The sequence below is a fragment of the Lithobates pipiens genome, unplaced genomic scaffold (assembly GCF_037356315.1).
Source record: "Lithobates pipiens isolate NorthernLeopardFrog02 unplaced genomic scaffold, aLitPip1_a1.2 Scaffold_121, whole genome shotgun sequence".
In the NCBI taxonomy this organism is placed as follows: domain Eukaryota; kingdom Metazoa; phylum Chordata; class Amphibia; order Anura; family Ranidae; genus Lithobates; species Lithobates pipiens.
The window spans coordinates 48,013-67,645 of NW_027507709.1; positions in this window are offsets into that span (position 1 = coordinate 48,013).

A 19,633-nucleotide genomic window follows, 5' to 3' on the forward strand; every position below is an offset into this window, starting at 1 on the left:
CTGTCCAAAGTCTGAGAGATTCAGTCATGATCAGGAAATAAGGAAATCGATCGGCACCTCAGAGCCGCAGTCACGTCTTCCTTTTACCCACAGGGATCAAAACTCACAGAAAACTGACACTTTTCTGCATGGAAGGGTCTCAGTCACAAAGATTAACCCCTTCCTGCCCAGCCTATTGTAAAATGATAGCTGGGGGGGGGGGCACTATTATGCTGGGTGGACTTCATATGAGGTCACATGGCCCATGGGCCACACTCCAGCATGATCTGCCACTCGTTGTATCCACCGGACACAGAGGACCACACATAAGTGTACCGGCCCGCCCGCCGCCACTGTGACCAATCACAGCAGATCACATGACAATTGTACACATTTCATTCATGCAATTCATTGTGTACTATGTGATCTCTGTGATTGGTCACAGTGATCACATGGTACTGACAGGGCCAATCACAGTCAATCAAAATAATACACACTGAATGAGTCTTTTTCAGAGGGTGCAAAGAATGAATTCCTTCCAGCTTGAATGGTGGGACAGCATTCTCCGCACTTCACCTTTCACAGCCTCTCCCTGGATATCAATACGACAAACGGATTGTTCCAGAAAGTCACAATATCTTGTGAAAGAAAGTCACAGAAAGAAGCATTGTGTACAATCCCGGAGGGCGCTGTATATAGAGAAGCATTGTGCTCAATCCAGGAGGGCGCTGTACATAGAGAAGCATTGTGTACAATCCAGGAGGGCGCTGTACATAGAGAAGCATTGTGTACAATCCAGGAGGGCGCTGTACATAGAGAAGCATTGTGTACAATCCCGGAGGACGCTGTATATAGAGAAGCATTGTGTACAATCCAGGAGGGCGCTGTACATAGAGAAGCATTGTGTACAATCCAGGAGGGGGCGCTGTACATAGAGAAGCATTGTGTACAATCCAGGAGGGGGCGCTGTACATAGAGAAGCATTGTGCACAATCCAGGAGGGCGCTGTACATAGAGAAGCATTGTGCACAATCCAGGAGGGGGCGCTGTACATAGAGAAGCATTGTGCACAATCCAGGAGGGCGCTGTACATAGAGAAGCATTGTGCACAATACAGGAGGGCGCTGTACATAGAGAAGCATTGTGTACAATCCAGGAGGGCGCTGTACATAGAGAAGCATTGTGTACAATACAGGAGGGCGCTGTACAGAGAGAAGCATTGTGCACAATCCAGGAGGGCGCTGTACATAGAGAAGCATTGTGTACAATCCAGGAGGGCGCTGTACATAGAGAAGCATTGTGTACAATCCAGGAGGGCGCTGTACATAGAGAAGCATTGTGCTCAATCCAGGAGGGCGCTGTACATAGAGAAGCATTGTGCTCAATCCAGGAGGGCGCTGTACATAGAGAAGCATTGTGTACAATCCCGGAGGGCGCTGTATATAGAGAAGCATTGTGTACAATCCAGGAGGGCGCTGTACATAGAGAAGCATTGTGTACAATCCAGGAGGGGGCGCTGTACATAGAGAAGCATTGTGTACAATCCAGGAGGGGGCGCTGTACATAGAGAAGCATTGTGCACAATCCAGGAGGGCGCTGTACATAGAGAAGCATTGTGCACAATACAGGAGGGCGCTGTATATAGAGAAGCATTGTGTACAATCCAGGAGGGCGCTGTACATAGAGAAGCATTGTGTACAATCCAGGAGGGGGCACTGTACATAGAGAAGCATTGTGTACAATCCAGGAGGGGGCGCTGTACATAGAGAAGCATTGCGCACAATCCAGGAGGGGGCGCTGTATATAGAGAAGCATTGTGTACAATCCAGGAGGGGGCGCTGTACATAGAGAAGCATTGTACACAATCCAGGAGGGCGCTGTACATAGAGAAGCATTGTGCACAATCCAGGAGGGCGCTGTACATAGAGAAGCATTGTGCACAATCCAGGAGGGGGCGCTGTACATAGAGAAGCATTGTGCACAATCCAGGAGGGCGCTGTACATAGAGAAGCATTGTGCACAATACAGGAGGGCGCTGTACAGAGAGAAGCATTGTGCACAATCCAGGAGGGCGCTGCACAGAGAGAAGCATTGTACACAATCCAGGAGGGGGCGCTGTACATAGAGAAGCATTGTGCACAATACAGGAGGGCGCTGTACAGAGAGAAGCATTGTGCACAATCCAGGAGGGCGCTGTACATAGAGAAGCATTGTGCACAATACAGGAGGGCGCTGTACAGAGAGAAGCATTGTGCACAATCCAGGAGGGCGCTGTACATAGAGAAGCATTGTACACAATCCAGGAGGGCGCTGTACATAGAGAAGCATTGTGCACAATCCAGGAGGGCGCTGTACATAGAGAAGCATTGTGTACAATACAGGAGGGGGCGCTGTACATAGAGAAGCATTGTGCACAATCCAGGAGGGCGCTGTACATAGAGAAGCATTGTGCACAATCCAGGAGGGCGCTGTACATAGAGAAGCATTGTGTACAATCCCGGAGGGCGCTGTACATAGAGAAGCATTGTGCACAATCCAGGAGGGCGCTGTACATAGAGAAGCATTGTGTACAATCCAGGAGGGCGCTGTACATAGAGAAGCATTGTGCACAATCCAGGAGGGGGCGCTGTATATAGAGAAGCATTGTGTACAATCCAGGAGGGGGCGCTGTACATAGATAAGCATTGTGTACAATCCCGGAGGGCGCTGTACATAGAGAAGCATTGTGCACAATCCAGGAGGGCGCTGTACATAGAGAAGCATTGTGCACAATACAGGAGGGCGCTGTACATAGAGAAGCATTGTGCACAATACAGGAGGGCGCTGTACATAGAGAAGCATTGTGCACAATCCAGGAGGGCGCTGTACATAGAGAAGCATTGTGTACAATCCAGGAGGGCGCTGTACATAGAGAAGCATTGTGTACAATCCCGGAGGGCGCTGTACATAGAGAAGCATTGTGCACAATCCAGGAGGGCGCTGTACATAGAGAAGCATTGTGTACAATCCAGGAGGGCGCTGTACATAGAGAAGCATTGTGCACAATCCAGGAGGGGGCGCTGTATATAGAGAAGCATTGTGTACAATCCAGGAGGGGGCGCTGTACATAGATAAGCATTGTGTACAATCCCGGAGGGCGCTGTACATAGAGAAGCATTGTGCACAATCCAGGAGGGCGCTGTACATAGAGAAGCATTGTGCACAATACAGGAGGGGGCGCTGTACATAGAGAAGCATTGTGCACAATACAGGAGGGCGCTGTACAGAGAGAAGCATTGTGTACAATCCAGGAGGGCGCTGTACATAGAGAAGCATTGTACACAATCCAGGAGGGCGCTGTACATAGAGAAGCATTGTGCACAATCCAGGAGGGCGCTGTACATAGAGAAGCATTGTGCACAATCCAGGAGGGCGCTGTACATAGAGAAGCATTGTGCACAATACAGGAGGGCGCTGTACAGAGAGAAGCATTGTGCACAATCCAGGAGGGGGCGCTGTACATAGAGAAGCATTGTGTACAATCCCGGAGGGCGCTGTACATAGAGAAGCATTGTGCACAATCCAGGAGGGCGCTGCACATAGAGAAGCATTGTGCACAATCCAGGAGGGCGCTGTACATAGAGAAGCATTGTGCACAATACAGGAGGGCGCTGTACATAGAGAAGCATTGTGTACAATCCAGGAGGGCGCTGTATATAGAGAAGCATTGTGCACAATCCAGGAGGGCGCTGTACATAGAGAAGCATTGTGCACAATCCAGGAGGGCGCTGTACATAGAGAAGCATTGTACACAATCCAGGAGGGCGCTGTACATAGAGAAGCATTGTGCACAATCCAGGAGGGGGCGCTGTACATAGAGAAGCATTGTGTACAATCCCGGAGGGCGCTGTACATAGAGAAGCATTGTGCACAATCCAGGAGGGCGCTGTACATAGAGAAGCATTGTGTACAATCCCGGAGGGCGCTGTATATAGAGAAGCATTGTGCACAATCCAGGAGGGCGCTGTACATAGATAAGCATTGTGTACAATCCCGGAGGGCGCTGTATATAGAGAAGCATTGTGCACAATCCCGGAGGGCGCTGTATATAGATAAGCATTGTGTACAATCCCGGAGGGCGCTGTATATAGATAAGCATTGTGTACAATCCCGGAGGGCGCTGTACATAGAGAAGCATTGTGCACAATCCAGGAGGGCGCTGTACATAGAGAAGCATTGTGCACAATCCCGGAGGGCGCTGTACAGAGAGAAGCATTGTGCACAATCCAGGAGGGCGCTGTACATAGAGAAGCATTGTGTACAATCCAGGAGGGCGCTGTACATAGAGAAGCATTGTGCACAATCCAGGAGGGGGCGCTGTACATAGAGAAGCATTGTGTACAATCCCGGAGGGGGCGCTGTACATAGAGAAGCATTGTGTACAATCCAGGAGGGCACTGTACATAGAGAAGCATTGTACACAATCCAGGAGGGCGCTGTACATAGAGAAGCATTGTGTACAATCCAGGAGGGGGCGCTGTACATAGAGAAGCATTGTACACAATCCAGGAGGGCGCTGTACATAGAGAAGCATTGTGCACAATCCAGGAGGGCGCTGTACATAGAGAAGCATTGTACACAATCCAGGAGGGCGCTGTACATAGAGAAGCATTGTGTACAATCCCGGAGGGGGCGCTGTACATAGAGAAGCATTGTGCACAATCCAGGAGGGCGCTGTACATAGAGAAGCATTGTGTACAATCCAGGAGGGGGCGCTGTACATAGAGAAGCATTGTACACAATCCAGGAGGGCGCTGTACATAGAGAAGCATTGTGTACAATCCCGGAGGGGGCGCTGTACATAGAGAAGCATTGTGTACAATCCAGGAGGGGGTGCTGTACATAGAGAAGCATTGTGTACAATCCCGGAGGGGGCGCTGTACATAGAGAAGCATTGTGCACAATCCAGGAGGGCGCTGTACATAGAGAAGCATTGTGTACAATCCAGGAGGGGGCGCTGTACATAGAGAAGCATTGTACACAATCCAGGAGGGGGCGCTGTACATAGAGAAGCATTGTGTACAATCCAGGAGGGGGTGCTGTACATAGAGAAGCATTGTGTACAATCCAGGAGGGCGCTGTACATAGAGAAGCATTGTACACAATCCAGGAGGGCGCTGTACATAGAGAAGCATTGTGTACAATCCCGGAGGGGGCGCTGTACATAGAGAAGCATTGTGTACAATCCCGGAGGGGGCGCTGTACATAGAGAAGCATTGTGCACAATCCAGGAGGGCGCTGTACATAGAGAAGCATTGTGTACAATCCAGGAGGGGGCGCTGTACATAGAGAAGCATTGTGTACAATCCAGGAGGGGGCGCTGTACATAGAGAAGCATTGTGCACAATCCAGGAGGGCGCTGTACATAGAGAAGCATTGTGTACAATCCAGGAGGGGGCGCTGTACATAGAGAAGCATTGTGTACAATCCAGGAGGGGGCGCTGTACATAGAGAAGCATTGTGCACAATCCAGGAGGGCGCTGTACATAGAGAAGCATTGTGTACAATCCAGGAGGGGGCGCTGTACATAGAGAAGCATTGTGTACAATCCAGGAGGGGGCGCTGTACATAGAGAAGCATTGTGTACAATCCAGGAGGGGGCGCTGTACATAGAGAAGCATTGTGTACAATCCAGGAGGGGGCGCTGTACATAGAGAAGCATTGTACACAATCCAGGAGGGCGCTGTACATAGAGAAGCATTGTGTACAATCCCGGAGAGGGCGCTGTACATAGAGAAGCATTGTGTACAATCCAGGAGGGGGTGCTGTACATAGAGAAGCATTGTGTACAATCCCGGAGGGGGCGCTGTACATAGAGAAGCATTGTGCACAATCCAGGAGGGCGCTGTACATAGAGAAGCATTGTGTACAATCCAGGAGGGGGCGCTGTACATAGAGAAGCATTGTGTACAATCCAGGAGGGGGCGCTGTACATAGAGAAGCATTGTGCACAATCCAGGAGGGCGCTGTACATAGAGAAGCATTGTACACAATCCAGGAGGGGGCGCTGTACATAGAGAAGCATTGTGTACAATCCAGGAGGGGGCGCTGTACATAGAGAAGCATTGTGTACAATCCAGGAGGGGGTGCTGTACATAGAGAAGCATTGTGTACAATCCAGGAGGGGGCGCTGTACATAGAGAAGCATTGTGTACAATCCAGGAGGGCGCTGTACATAGAGAAGCATTGTGTACAATCCAGGAGGGCGCTGTACATAGAGAAGCATTGTGTACAATCCAGGAGGGCGCTGTACATAGAGAAGCATTGTGTACAATCCAGGAGGGGGCGCTGTACATAGAGAAGCATTGTACACAATCCAGGAGGGGGCGCTGTACATAGAGAAGCATTGTGTACAATCCAGGAGGGGGCGCTGTACATAGAGAAGCATTGTGTACAATCCAGGAGGGGGCGCTGTACATAGAGAAGCATTGTGTACAATCCAGGAGGGCGCTGTACATAGAGAAGCATTGTGTACAATCCAGGAGGGCGCTGTACATAGAGAAGCATTGTGTACAATCCAGGAGGGCGCTGTACATAGAGAAGCATTGTGTACAATCCAGGAGGGGGCGCTGTACATAGAGAAGCATTGTACACAATCCAGGAGGGGGCGCTGTACATAGAGAAGCATTGTGTACAATCCAGGAGGGGGCGCTGTACATAGAGAAGCATTGTGTACAATCCAGGAGGGGGTGCTGTACATAGAGAAGCATTGTGTACAATCCAGGAGGGGGCGCTGTACATAGAGAAGCATTGTGTACAATCCAGGAGGGCGCTGCACAGAGAGAAGCATTGTGTACAATCCAGGAGGGCGCTGTACATAGAGAAGCATTGTGTACAATCCAGGAGGGGGCGCTGTACATAGAGAAGCATTGTACACAATCCAGGAGGGGGCGCTGTACATAGAGAAGCATTGTGTACAATCCAGGAGGGGGCGCTGTACATAGAGAAGCATTGTGCACAATCCAGGAGGGGGTGCTGTACATAGAGAAGCATTGTGTACAATCCAGGAGGGGGCGCTGTACATAGAGAAGCATTGTGCACAATCCAGGAGGGGGTGCTGTACATAGAGAAGCATTGTGTACAATCCAGGAGGGGGCGCTGTACATAGAGAAGCATTGTACACAATCCAGGAGGGGGCGCTGTACATAGAGAAGCATTGTGTACAATCCAGGAGGGGGCGCTGTACATAGAGAAGCATTGTGCACAATCCAGGAGGGGGTGCTGTACATAGAGAAGCATTGTGTACAATCCAGGAGGGGGCGCTGTACATAGAGAAGCATTGTACACAATCCAGGAGGGGGCGCTGTACATAGAGAAGCATTGTGTACAATCCAGGAGGGGGCGCTGTACATAGAGAAGCATTGTGTACAATCCAGGAGGGGGTGCTGTACATAGAGAAGCATTGTGTACAATCCAGGAGGGGGTGCTGTACATAGAGAAGCATTGTGTACAATCCAGGAGGGCGCTGCACAGAGAGAAGCATTGTGTACAATCCCGGAGGGCGCTGCACAGAGAAAGGTAAAGTGCAGAAAACAAGAAGAAATGTCCCCTCCCCGCAAAGCCAGCAGCCTTATGTCATGGATGGAATGTGGGGGAGGGGTCTGGCATCTTGTCAATGATTTGTTGTTGGTTTTGGGGTATATTTGAGTGAATATTTGAGGGTATAATTGAGTATATAGTTGGGGTATTTTTGGGGGGTTATATTTGAGGGTGATTTGGGGTATATTTGGGGTATATTTGGGGGTATATTTGGGGTATATATGGAGTATATATGGGGTATATTTGGGGTTATATTTGGGGTATATTTGAGGGTATATTTGGGGGTATATTTGCGGTATATTTGGGGATTATTTGGGGTATATTTGGGGGTATATTTGGGGTATATTTGGGGATTATTTGGGGTATATTTGGGGTATATATGGGGTATATATAGGGTATATTTGGGGTATATATGGGGTATATTTGGGGTATATTTGGGGTATATTTGGGGTATATATGGGGTATATTTGGGGTATAAATGGGGGTATATTTGGGGTATATTTGGGGGTATATTTGAGGGTATATTTGGGGTATATTTGGGGAATATTTGGGGTATATTTGGGGTATATATGGGGTATATATGGGGTATATTTGGGGTATATATGGGGTATATTTGGGGTATAAATGGGGGTATATTTGCGGTATATTTGGGGTATATTTGTGGAATATTTGGGGTATATTTGGGGGTATATTTGCAGTATATTTGGGGTATATTTGTGGAATATTTGGGGTATACTTGGGGTATATTTGGGGTATATTTGGGGTATATATGGGGTATATTTGGGGTATAAATGGGGGTATATTTGGGGTATATTTGGGGGTATATTTGAGGGTATATTTGGGGTATATTTGGGGAATATTTGGGGTATATTTGGGGTATATATGGGGTATATATGGGGTATATTTGGGGTATATATGGGGTATATTTGGGGTATAAATGGGGTATATTTGCGGTATATTTGGGGTATATTTGTGGAATATTTGGGGTATATTTGGGGGTATATTTGCAGTATATTTGGGGTATATTTGTGGAATATTTGGGGTATACTTGGGGTATATTTGGGGTATATTTGGGGTATATATGGGGTATATTTGGGGAATATTTGGGGTATACTTGGGGTATATTTGGGGGTATATTTGAGGGTATATTTGGGGTATATATGGAGTATATTTGGGGGTATACTTGGGGTATATTTGGGGTATATTTGGGTTATATTTGGGGTATATTTGCGGTATATTTGGGGTATATTTTGGGTATATTTGGGGTATGTATGGGGTATATTTGAGGGTATATTTGGGGTATATTTGGGGAATATTTGGGGGTATATTTGGGGTATATTTGGGGAATATTTGGGGGTATATTTGGGGTATATTTGGGGTATATTTGGGGTATATTTGGGGAATATTTGGGGGTATATTTGGGGTATATTTGGGGTATATTTGGGGTATATTTTTTATATATTTTAGAGTATATTTGTGGTATATTTGAGGGTATATATGGGGTATATTTGGGGGTATATTTGGGGTATATTTTGGGTATATTTGGGGGTGTGTGTGGCATTGGGAGGGGCATGAATGCTGGATGCCCCTGGAGAAGGGTCGCCCTCCGTTGGCACTCCCTCTTGACATTCTGGGTGTCCTCGGGATGTCCATGGGGGGTAATATGGGCTGATGGGGAGGGTAACAATAGGCAGTTGTGGAGTTGGAAGCCTCACCCGGGAGGACCTCCAGGTGGAGACTCAGCTCCAGGATCATAGAGCCTCAGGGCTCCGATATCCATTGGGAGTCCTTCCCAGGAGACTCTTCGGGGGTTGGGTGAAGGTCCTGTGGCTGGAATTGGCTCCGTTGTCCTCGGAAGTTCCCGGCAATCCGTCTCCATTGAGGGCTACTGGGGACCCGACTATAGACTGGCATAAGGCCACCTCGCAGTGGGGCAATGGGTGAAGGAGAGACCGGCATCTCAGACAGGTGGGGCAGATGACTGGCGCCCGCCTGGCATTGGGCAAACCCTGCTGAGGAAATGAACTGAACTCCGGGGTCTTGGCTGTCCAGACATGATGACTCGCAGCACGTGGAAGACCCGAGCCACGTTCTGGATTTCATTGCTATATACTCCCCCTTTTCTCCTCTCCACCAATCGGAGGAGGGCATCGGGGTCAGGAGCCGAGGTAGGTATGTGCGCTCAGTGTTGGATTTATAAAGGGGGGGAGGGGCAATGGCACTGGGCCCCTCTGGCCCCTCTGGCCCCTCTGGCTCCTCTGGCCCCTCTGGCCCCTCTGGCTCCTCTGGCCCCTCTGGCCCCTCTGGCCCCTCTGGCCCCTCTGGCCCCTCTGGCCCCTCTGGCGGAGGAAATTGTCCAGTGTGCTGCACTCCGGTCACGTCTCTCTCCATCTCAGCAGGCAGATTTATGACATGATGAAGGGCTCGCCGATCGCTTTTCAGGAGGTGGTGTGGCTCTTATGTAGGAAGGTCTCCGGCCTCCTTTGGTCTAATGAGAACTTTCCGGGCCAAAGACAGCTGATGCCCTTCTGTATGTGGGGGGTTGGGAGGCATGGTGGGTGCAAGGTGGGCAACGTTATTGGGCTCCAGACACTTCTCAAGCTTCGCCCCCCACTGGCCGGCTCGGTCCCCGGCTTGGCACACAAGGCTGCTGTGCAAGTGTCACCTCCGCTGGTCGGGCCCCTGACTTCATCACCACCTGAAAACTCCTGGTTCTCCCCCGTGCCCGTTCCATGAGAATGCTGCCCCGGTACTTGTTTCAGTTACCCTCTGTGCCCCCCGGTAATAAGGTGGAAGGTCCCCTTGTGGTGAAGCCTCCCTTCTACCTCCGACCACGTCAGGTTCTCCGGCTGGCCGGCTTCTGGTTGGACCGCAAGCCGCAATCCCATCCCTGCGCTGCCCTCTTGCTTCTGCATAGACCCTCACACAGCCTGGCAGTCAGATGCCCGCAGGATAGGCCCAATCTCTGGCATAACAGCCCGGGGCACACGACACACGTCCACCCAGACAGCCGTCCAGAATCTAGATCTCCTCACCTCACCCGAATATATAGGCTCTCCCAACAAGCCAAGGGACTCTAGAAAACCCCTGCCCATTGGCAGAGATACCCCATATACCCATAACCTGACCTTGGGTTGCCCTTTTCGTATCTAGTACCACCAAGTACTCGGCCACCTAGTGGTAAAAGAGAAAAGTGCAACAAGGCCAAACTTAGGGAGAAATGAATGGATCTCTATAAATTACCCAGCGTGACCTCTCCTGGCAAGTAACTTTGTGAGGAGCCCCCTGACTAAACCCCGGGGGTGCTACACTTAGAATACGTTGGACCGCGGTGGTCACTAGTTGTTCGGGAGGAAGGTTGTTGGGCAGGTTGGGCCTGATAAAGGATGATCTGAGAATCACCATGAAGTGCTCTGTGCCTCCTGGCTGCCCGGAGCCGTGTCCTCTCCATCATAGAGTTTGGGGAGTTGGGCAGCCCATGGGGTAGGTGACTTTCCTTCCATCACAGGGGAAAGGAAATCCCTCCATTGGCCCATTTATAACCTCAGTGATGGGGAGACGCCCCCTACATTGCCCCTCCCTGGAGGAGCACGGAGATTACTGCTGTAGCCATTGGCTGTAATCACATGTAAAGAATCCAACAGGCTGGTTTTACCCAAGTCAATCGATGGATGGAGTACAACCAGCTTGCCCATACATGGATCCAATCTCGGAGGATTCCTGCTGAACCAACCGAGATTCCACCCATCTATGGGCGGCTTAAGTATTGTAGGGTGATGCAGAACTGTGATGTATGATTGGCCGGTTCCAATGACCCATGTAATGTGAACTGTGATGTATGATTGGCCGGTTCCAATGACCCGTGTAATGTGAACTGTGATGTATGATTGGCCGGTTCCAATGATCTGTGTAATGTGAACTGTGATGTATGATTGGCCGGTTCCAGTGACCCGTGTAATGTGAACTGTGATGTATGATTGGCCGGTTCCAATGATCTGTGTAATGTGAACTGTGATGTATGATTGGCCGGTTCCAGTGACCCGTGTAATGTGAACTGTGATGTATGATTGGCCGGTTCCAATGACCCGTGTAATGTGAACTGTGATGTATGATTGGCCGGTTCCAGTGACCCGTGTAATGTGAACTGTGATGTATGATTGGCCGGTTCCAATGACCCGTGTAATGTGAACTGTGATGTATGATTGGCCGGTTCCAATGATCTGTGTAATGTGAACTGTGATGTATGATTGGCCGGTTCCAGTGACCCGTGTAATGTGAACTGTGATGTATGATTGGCCGGTTCCACTAACCCGTGTAATGTGAACTGTGATGTATGATTGGCCGGTTCCAATGACCCATGTAATGTGAACTGTGATGTATGATTGGCCGGTTCCAATGACCCGTGTAATGTGAACTGTGATGTATGATTGGCCGGTTCCAATGATCTGTGTAATGTGAACTGTGATGTATGATTGGCCGGTTCCAGTGACCCGTGTAATGTGAACTGTGATGTATGATTGGCCGGTTCCAATGACCCGTGTAATGTGAACTGTGATGTATGATTGGCCGGTTCCAGTGACCCGTGTAATGTGAACTGTGATGTATGATTGGCCGGTTCCAATGACCCGTGTAATGTGAACTGTGATGTATGATTGGCCGGTTCCAATGATCTGTGTAATGTGAACTGTGATGTATGATTGGCCGGTTCCAGTGACCCGTGTAATGTGAACTGTGATGTATGATTGGCCGGTTCCAGTGACCCGTGTAATGTGAACTGTGATGTATGATTGGCCGGTTCCAGTGACCCGTGTAATGTGAACTGTGATGTATGATTGGCCGGTTCCAGTGACCCGTGTAATGTGAACTGTGATGTATGATTGGCCGGTTCCAGTGACCCGTGTAATGTGAACTGTGATGTATGATTGGCCGGTTCCAGTGACCCGTGTAATGTGAACTGTGATGTATGATTGGCCGGTTCCAATGACCCGTGTAATGTGAACTGTGATGTATGATTGGCCGGTTCCAGTGACCCGTGTAATGTGAACTGTGATGTATGATTGGCCGGTTCCAGTGACCCGTGTAATGTGAACTGTGATGTATGATTGGCCGGTTCCAGTGACCCGTGTAATGTGAACTGTGATGTATGATTGGCCGGTTCCAATGACCCGTGTAATGTGAACTGTGATGTATGATTGGCCGGTTCCAGTGACCCGTGTAATGTGAACTGTGATGTATGATTTACCGGTTCCAATGATCCGTGTAATGTGAACTGTGATGTATGATTGGCCGGTTCCAATGACCCGTGTAATGTGAACTGTGATGTACGATTGGCCGGTTCCAGTGACCCGTGTAATGTGAACTGTGATGTATGATTGGCCGGTTCCAATGATCTGTGTAATGTGAACTGTGATGTATGATTGGCCGGTTCCAGTGACCCGTGTAATGTGAACTGTGATGTATGATTTACCGGTTCCAATGATCCGTGTAATGTGAACTGTGATGTATGATTGGCCGGTTCCAATGATCTGTGTAATGTGAACTGTGATGTATGATTGGCCGGTTCCAATGACCCGTGTAATGTGAACTGTGATGTATGATTGGCCGGTTCCAGTGACCCGTGTAATGTGAACTGTGATGTATGATTGGCCGGTTCCAATGATCCGTGTAATGTGAACTGTGATGTATGATTGGCCGGTTCCAATGACCCGTGTAATGTGAACTGTGATGTATGATTGGCCGGTTCCAGTGACCCGTGTAATGTGAACTGTGATGTTTGATTGGCCGGTTCCAATGACCCGTGTAATGTGAACTGTGATGTATGATTGGCCGGTTCCAGTGACCCGTGTAATGTGAACTGTGATGTATGATTGGCCGGTTCCAGTGACCCGTGTAATGTGAACTGTGATGTATGATTGGCCGGTTCCAGTGACCCGTGTAATGTGAACTGTGATGTATGATTGGCCGGTTCCAGTGACCCGTGTAATGTGAACTGTGATGTATGATTGGCCGGTTCCAGTGACCCGTGTAATGTGAACTGTGATGTATGATTGGCCGGTTCCAGTGACCCGTGTAATGTGAACTGTGATGTATGATTGGCCGGTTCCAGTGACCCGTGTAATGTGAACTGTGATGTATGATTGGCCGGTTCCAGTGACCCGTGTAATGTGAACTGTGATGTATGATTGGCCGGTTCCAATGACCCGTGTAATGTGAACTGTGATGTATGATTGGCCGGTTCCAGTGACCCGTGTAATGTGAACTGTGATGTATGATTTACCGGTTCCAATGATCCGTGTAATGTGAACTGTGATGTATGATTGGCCGGTTCCAGTGACCCGTGTAATGTGAACTGTGATGTATGATTGGCCGGTTCCAATGATCTGTGTAATGTGAACTGTGATGTATGATTGGCCGGTTCCAGTGACCCGTGTAATGTGAACTGTGATGTATGATTTACCGGTTCCAATGATCCGTGTAATGTGAACTGTGATGTATGATTGGCCGGTTCCAATGATCTGTGTAATGTGAACTGTGATGTATGATTGGCCGGTTCCAATGACCCGTGTAATGTGAACTGTGATGTATGATTGGCCGGTTCCAGTGACCCGTGTAATGTGAACTGTGATGTATGATTGGCCGGTTCCAATGATCCGTGTAATGTGAACTGTGATGTATGATTGGCCGGTTCCAATGACCCGTGTAATGTGAACTGTGATGTATGATTGGCCGGTTCCAGTGACCCGTGTAATGTGAACTGTGATGTATGATTGGCCGGTTCCAGTGACCCGTGTAATGTGAACTGTGATGTATGATTGGCCGGTTCCAGTGACCCGTGTAATGTGAACTGTGATGTATGATTGGCCGGTTCCAGTGACCCGTGTAATGTGAACTGTGATGTATGATTGGCCGGTTCCAGTGACCCGTGTAATGTGAACTGTGATGTATGATTGGCCGGTTCCAGTGACCCGTGTAATGTGAACTGTGATGTATGATTGGCCGGTTCCAGTGACCCGTGTAATGTGAACTGTGATGTATGATTGGCCGGTTCCAGTGACCCGTGTAATGTGAACTGTGATGTATGATTGGCCGGTTCCAGTGACCCGTGTAATGTGAACTGTGATGTATGATTGGCCGGTTCCAATGACCCATGTAATGTGAACTGTGATGTATGATTGGCCGGTTCCAGTGACCCGTGTAATGTGAACTGTGATGTATGATTGGCCGGTTCCAGTGACCCGTGTAATGTGAACTGTGATGTATGATTGGCCGGTTCCAGTGACCCGTGTAATGTGAACTGTGATGTATGATTGGCCGGTTCCAATGACCCGTGTAATGTGAACTGTGATGTATGATTGGCCGGTTCCAGTGACCCGTGTAATGTGAACTGTGATGTATGATTTACCGGTTCCAATGATCCGTGTAATGTGAACTGTGATGTATGATTGGCCGGTTCCAGTGACCCGTGTAATGTGAACTGTGATGTATGATTGGCCGGTTCCAATGACCCGTGTAATGTGAACTGTGATGTATGATTTACCGGTTCCAATGATCCGTGTAATGTGAACTGTGATGTATGATTGGCCGGTTCCAGTGACCCGTGTAATGTGAACTGTGGTGTATGATTGGCCGGTTCCAATGACCCGTGTAATGTGAACTGTGATGTATGATTGGCCGGTTCCAGTGACCCGTGTAATGTGAACTGTGATGTATGATTGGCCGGTTCCAGTGACCCGTGTAATCTGAACTGTGATGTATGATTGGCCGGTTCCAATGACCCGTGTAATGTGAACTGTGATGTATGATTGGCCGGTTCCAGTGACCCGTGTAATGTGAACTGTGATGTATGATTGGCCGGTTCCAATGACCCGTGTAATGTGAACTGTGATGTATGATTGGCCGGTTCCAGTGACCCGTGTAATCTGAACTGTGATGTATGATTGGCCGGTTCCAGTGACCCGTGTAATGTGAACTGTGATGTATGATTTACCGGTTCCAATGATCCATGTAATGTGAACTGTGATGTATGATTGGCCGGTTCCAATGACCCGTGTAATGTGAACTGTGATGTATGATTGGCCGGTTCCAATGACCCGTGTAATGTGAACTGTGATGTATGATTGGCCGGTTCCAATGATCCATGTAATCTGAACTGTGATGTATGATTGGCCGGTTCCAATGACCCGTGTAATGTGAACTGTGATGTATGATTGGCCGGTTCCAATGACCCGTGTAATGTGAACTGTGATGTATGATTGGCCGGTTCCAATGACCCGTGTAATGTGAACTGTGATGTATGATTGGCCGGTTCCAGTGACCCGTGTAATGTGAACTCTGATGTACGATTGGCCGGTTCCAGTGACCCGTGTAATGTGAACTGTGATGTATGATTGGCCGGTTCCAATGATCTGTGTAATGTGAACTGTGATGTATGATTGGCCGGTTCCAATGATCTGTGTAATGTGAACTGTGATGTTTGATTGGCCGGTTCCAATGACCCGTGTAATGTGAACTGTGATGTATGATTGGCCGGTTCCAGTGACCCGTGTAATGTGAACTGTGATGTATGATTTACCGGTTCCAATGATCCGTGTAATGTGAACTGTGATGTATGATTGGCCGGTTCCAGTGACCCGTGTAATGTGAACTGTGATGTATGATTGGCCGGTTCCAATGACCCGTGTAATGTGAACTGTGATGTATGATTGGCCGGTTCCAGTGATCTGTGTAATGTGAACTGTGATGTTTGATTGGCCGGTTCCAATGACCCGTGTAACGTGAACTGTGATGTATGATTGGCGGGTTCCAATGACCCGTGTAATGTAGGCAGTCAATAAAATGTGTCTTCTTCGGAACCCAACTTATTTTTTTCTTAGAACAAATGTGGTTTATCATTCACTTCACTTTGTTTATTTGTCATATTATTTCATTTCTATGTTGAGGACCTCCAAGGTGTAAATCCGGCACTGTGTGCAGTTCACGTGTATGGAACTGAGTGTTGGAGGACAAGCCTGGGCAAATTCTAGAAAACCAACTACGGCCATGGATTCTTTGGGGGTGGTGTTCAGGAGTATGTGGCGATCGTAGCCCCACATTGGATGGCACACGTGTAAGGGGTAGTGGGGTTGATGATGGACCTGTGCGCAGTTCACGTGGAGTATTGCTGGGCAAGCTCTAGAAAACTAAGCATGGCCATGGTCTTTTAGGGGTGATCTTCAGGGGCATGCAGTGATCATAGCGCCCCATTTGGCACCAAAAGTGTAACGGGTAGTGGGGTTGATGATGGACCTTTCCTCCATGTTTCCCGTTAATTCATTGGGCACCAAGATCTGGGTCACATATGAGGACTAAAAGCCCCCCCACCCCAGGATGCATTCTTTGGGCTATTCCAGGCGGTAACCATCAAGGAGGGGAAATAATTTACAAGGGGGGGGGAGGGTGGGACTTTAAATGCAGCACATGGAAGCAAAACAATAAAAGGGCGAATGTGAAGAAGTTTTATTGATACATCCATCTAGATATACAAAAATACATAATAATAATGCAAATAAATATAAATAAATAAATACGAAATAAAAATGCCAGATAACATACAAATAATGATACATATGATGATAAATCCATTAAAAATACACTACAATTAAGTGCATTTATAATATAAAATAAGCAAGACAATATAAAAATAAATATAAAAATTCATATGATGCAAACAATAAAGCTTTTCCTCATTCGTCTCTAAGGACATGGTATATAACAATACTTTAAAGGTAAAATCCGCAGGACCTATGACCTCACTAAAACTGAAGGGGGAGTAAAAATTCTATATTGACCTAGAGGTCTTAATGCAATTTGGTAAATACATAGAAACCGGTAGCTCTACGCGTTTCGTGACTTAGCCGCCACTCATCAGGAGCGAGCATATATGGGATCTAGGAAAAAAGATTTTTTATATGAAAATAGAAAAATTAATTAAATATATATCAAAAATAAATAAATAAATTATATATATAAATGACTAGAGAAACAAGGTTGGATAGATAATCCCAACCAAAGCTAACTTACTAGAATTCGCTATGTAGCCGATGCGGTAATGGGACTGAAAGAGCGGTCCGGAGAACAGCTCCAACCGGGAGCTGAGGTGGACAAACACCCAGCACCGATATGGGCGATAGCCAGGGTGAGTGACTCGCAGAGACATTCTAAAGGGAGAGAAAGGAATGGGGTGAGAAAAGATAGAAGGGGGAAAGGGAGGGGGGGCAAAGAAAGGGAGAAGGGGTTAAAGAAAACCCAAATAGAAAAATTACACGAATATGTACAAAGATGTAAAAAGAGGAAAGAAAAAAAGGGGGGGGGGAAATGAGGAAAGAAGTGAAGGATATGTGAGTGGTGGGTAAAGCATAATGGTATGCAGAAGGGGGAGTGAGATTGGACCGGAGGTTCCGGTTCCCGGCGCACGGGGCCTTCCCCTCCGTCAAATGGCGTGGCGTTGGTGGACTCCCCTGTGACCGACGTTCTTTCTGGGCTGTTCCCCCCTTTTCCCCCCCCCCTCCCCCGGGTGTACCTGGCAGGCAGGGCGTTCCTTATGTCCACCTTTACTGGGTTTAGCCAGTATCTGATCTCTTCGGCTTCTTTTCACTGATACCAACATGTTTTACCAGGTAACTTGTTTTCACTCAACACTTAATTTTGAATATTTTAACTCACTGGTTTCTAGTTTCACAATTGTACCAATCTCACTCCCCCTTCTGCATACCATTATGCTTTACCCACCACTCACATATCCTTCACTTCTTTCCTCATTTCCCCCCCCCCTTTTTTTCTTTCCTCTTTTTACATCTTTGTACATATTCGTGTAATTTTTCTATTTGGGTTTTCTTTAACCCCTTCTCCCTTTCTTTGCCCCCCCTCCCTTTCCCCCTTCTATCTTTTCTCACCCCATTCCTTTCTCTCCCTTTAGAATGTCTCTGCGAGTCACTCACCCTGGCTATCGCCCATATCGGTGCTGGGTGTTTGTCCACCTCAGCTCCCGGTTGGAGCTGTTCTCCGGACCGCTCTTTCAGTCCCATTACCGCATCGGCTACATAGCGAATTCTAGTAAGTTAGCTTTGGTTGGGATTATCTATCCAACCTTGTTTCTCTAGTCATTTATATATATAATTTATTTATTTATTTTTGATATATATTTAATTAATTTTTCTATTTTCATATAAAAAATCTTTTTTCCTAGATCCCATATATGCTCGCTCCTGATGAGTGGCGGCTAAGTCACGAAACGCGTAGAGCTACCGGTTTCTATGTATTTACCAAATTGCATTAAGACCTCTAGGTCAATATAGAATTTTTACTCCCCCTTCAGTTTTAGTGAGGTCATAGGTCCTGCGGATTTTACCTTTAAAGTATTGTTATATACCATGTCCTTAGAGACGAATGAGGAAAAGCTTTATTGTTTACATCATATGAATTTTTATATTTATTTTTATATTGTCTTGCTTATTTTATATTATAAATGCACTTAATTGTAGTGTATTTTTAATGGATTTATCATCATATGTATCATTATTTGTATGTTATCTGGCATTTTTATTTCGTATTTATTTATTTATATTTATTTGCATTATTATTATGTATTTTTGTATATCTAGATGGATGTATCAATAAAACTTCTTCACATTCGCCCTTTTATTGTTTTGCTTCCATGTGCTGCATTTAAAGTCCCACCCTCCCCCCCCCCTTGTAAATTATTTCCCCTCCTTGATGGTTAATGTAATTGGGATGGATACTCACGACCTTACCAGGCTGTGTTATCATTTAAAGTCCCTAGGGATGGAATCATTGGGCCCTATCAGACCTTGTTTTCCTTAAAGTCCCTATTTCTTATAAAATGTATTCCAGGCGGTGTTTGGAGTCACACATACTACCACATGGGTAAAACCTCACCGGAAGGCATGCTCACCATTGTCCAGGACCAGGCAGGAGCCATGGTCATGTGAAGAATCAAACATTAAGGCAGTCCCCCAACTCAGAGATGAGCCACTCGTGTGTAGTGTTGTATGCGGAGTTCCTCCAGAAGATGTTGTCC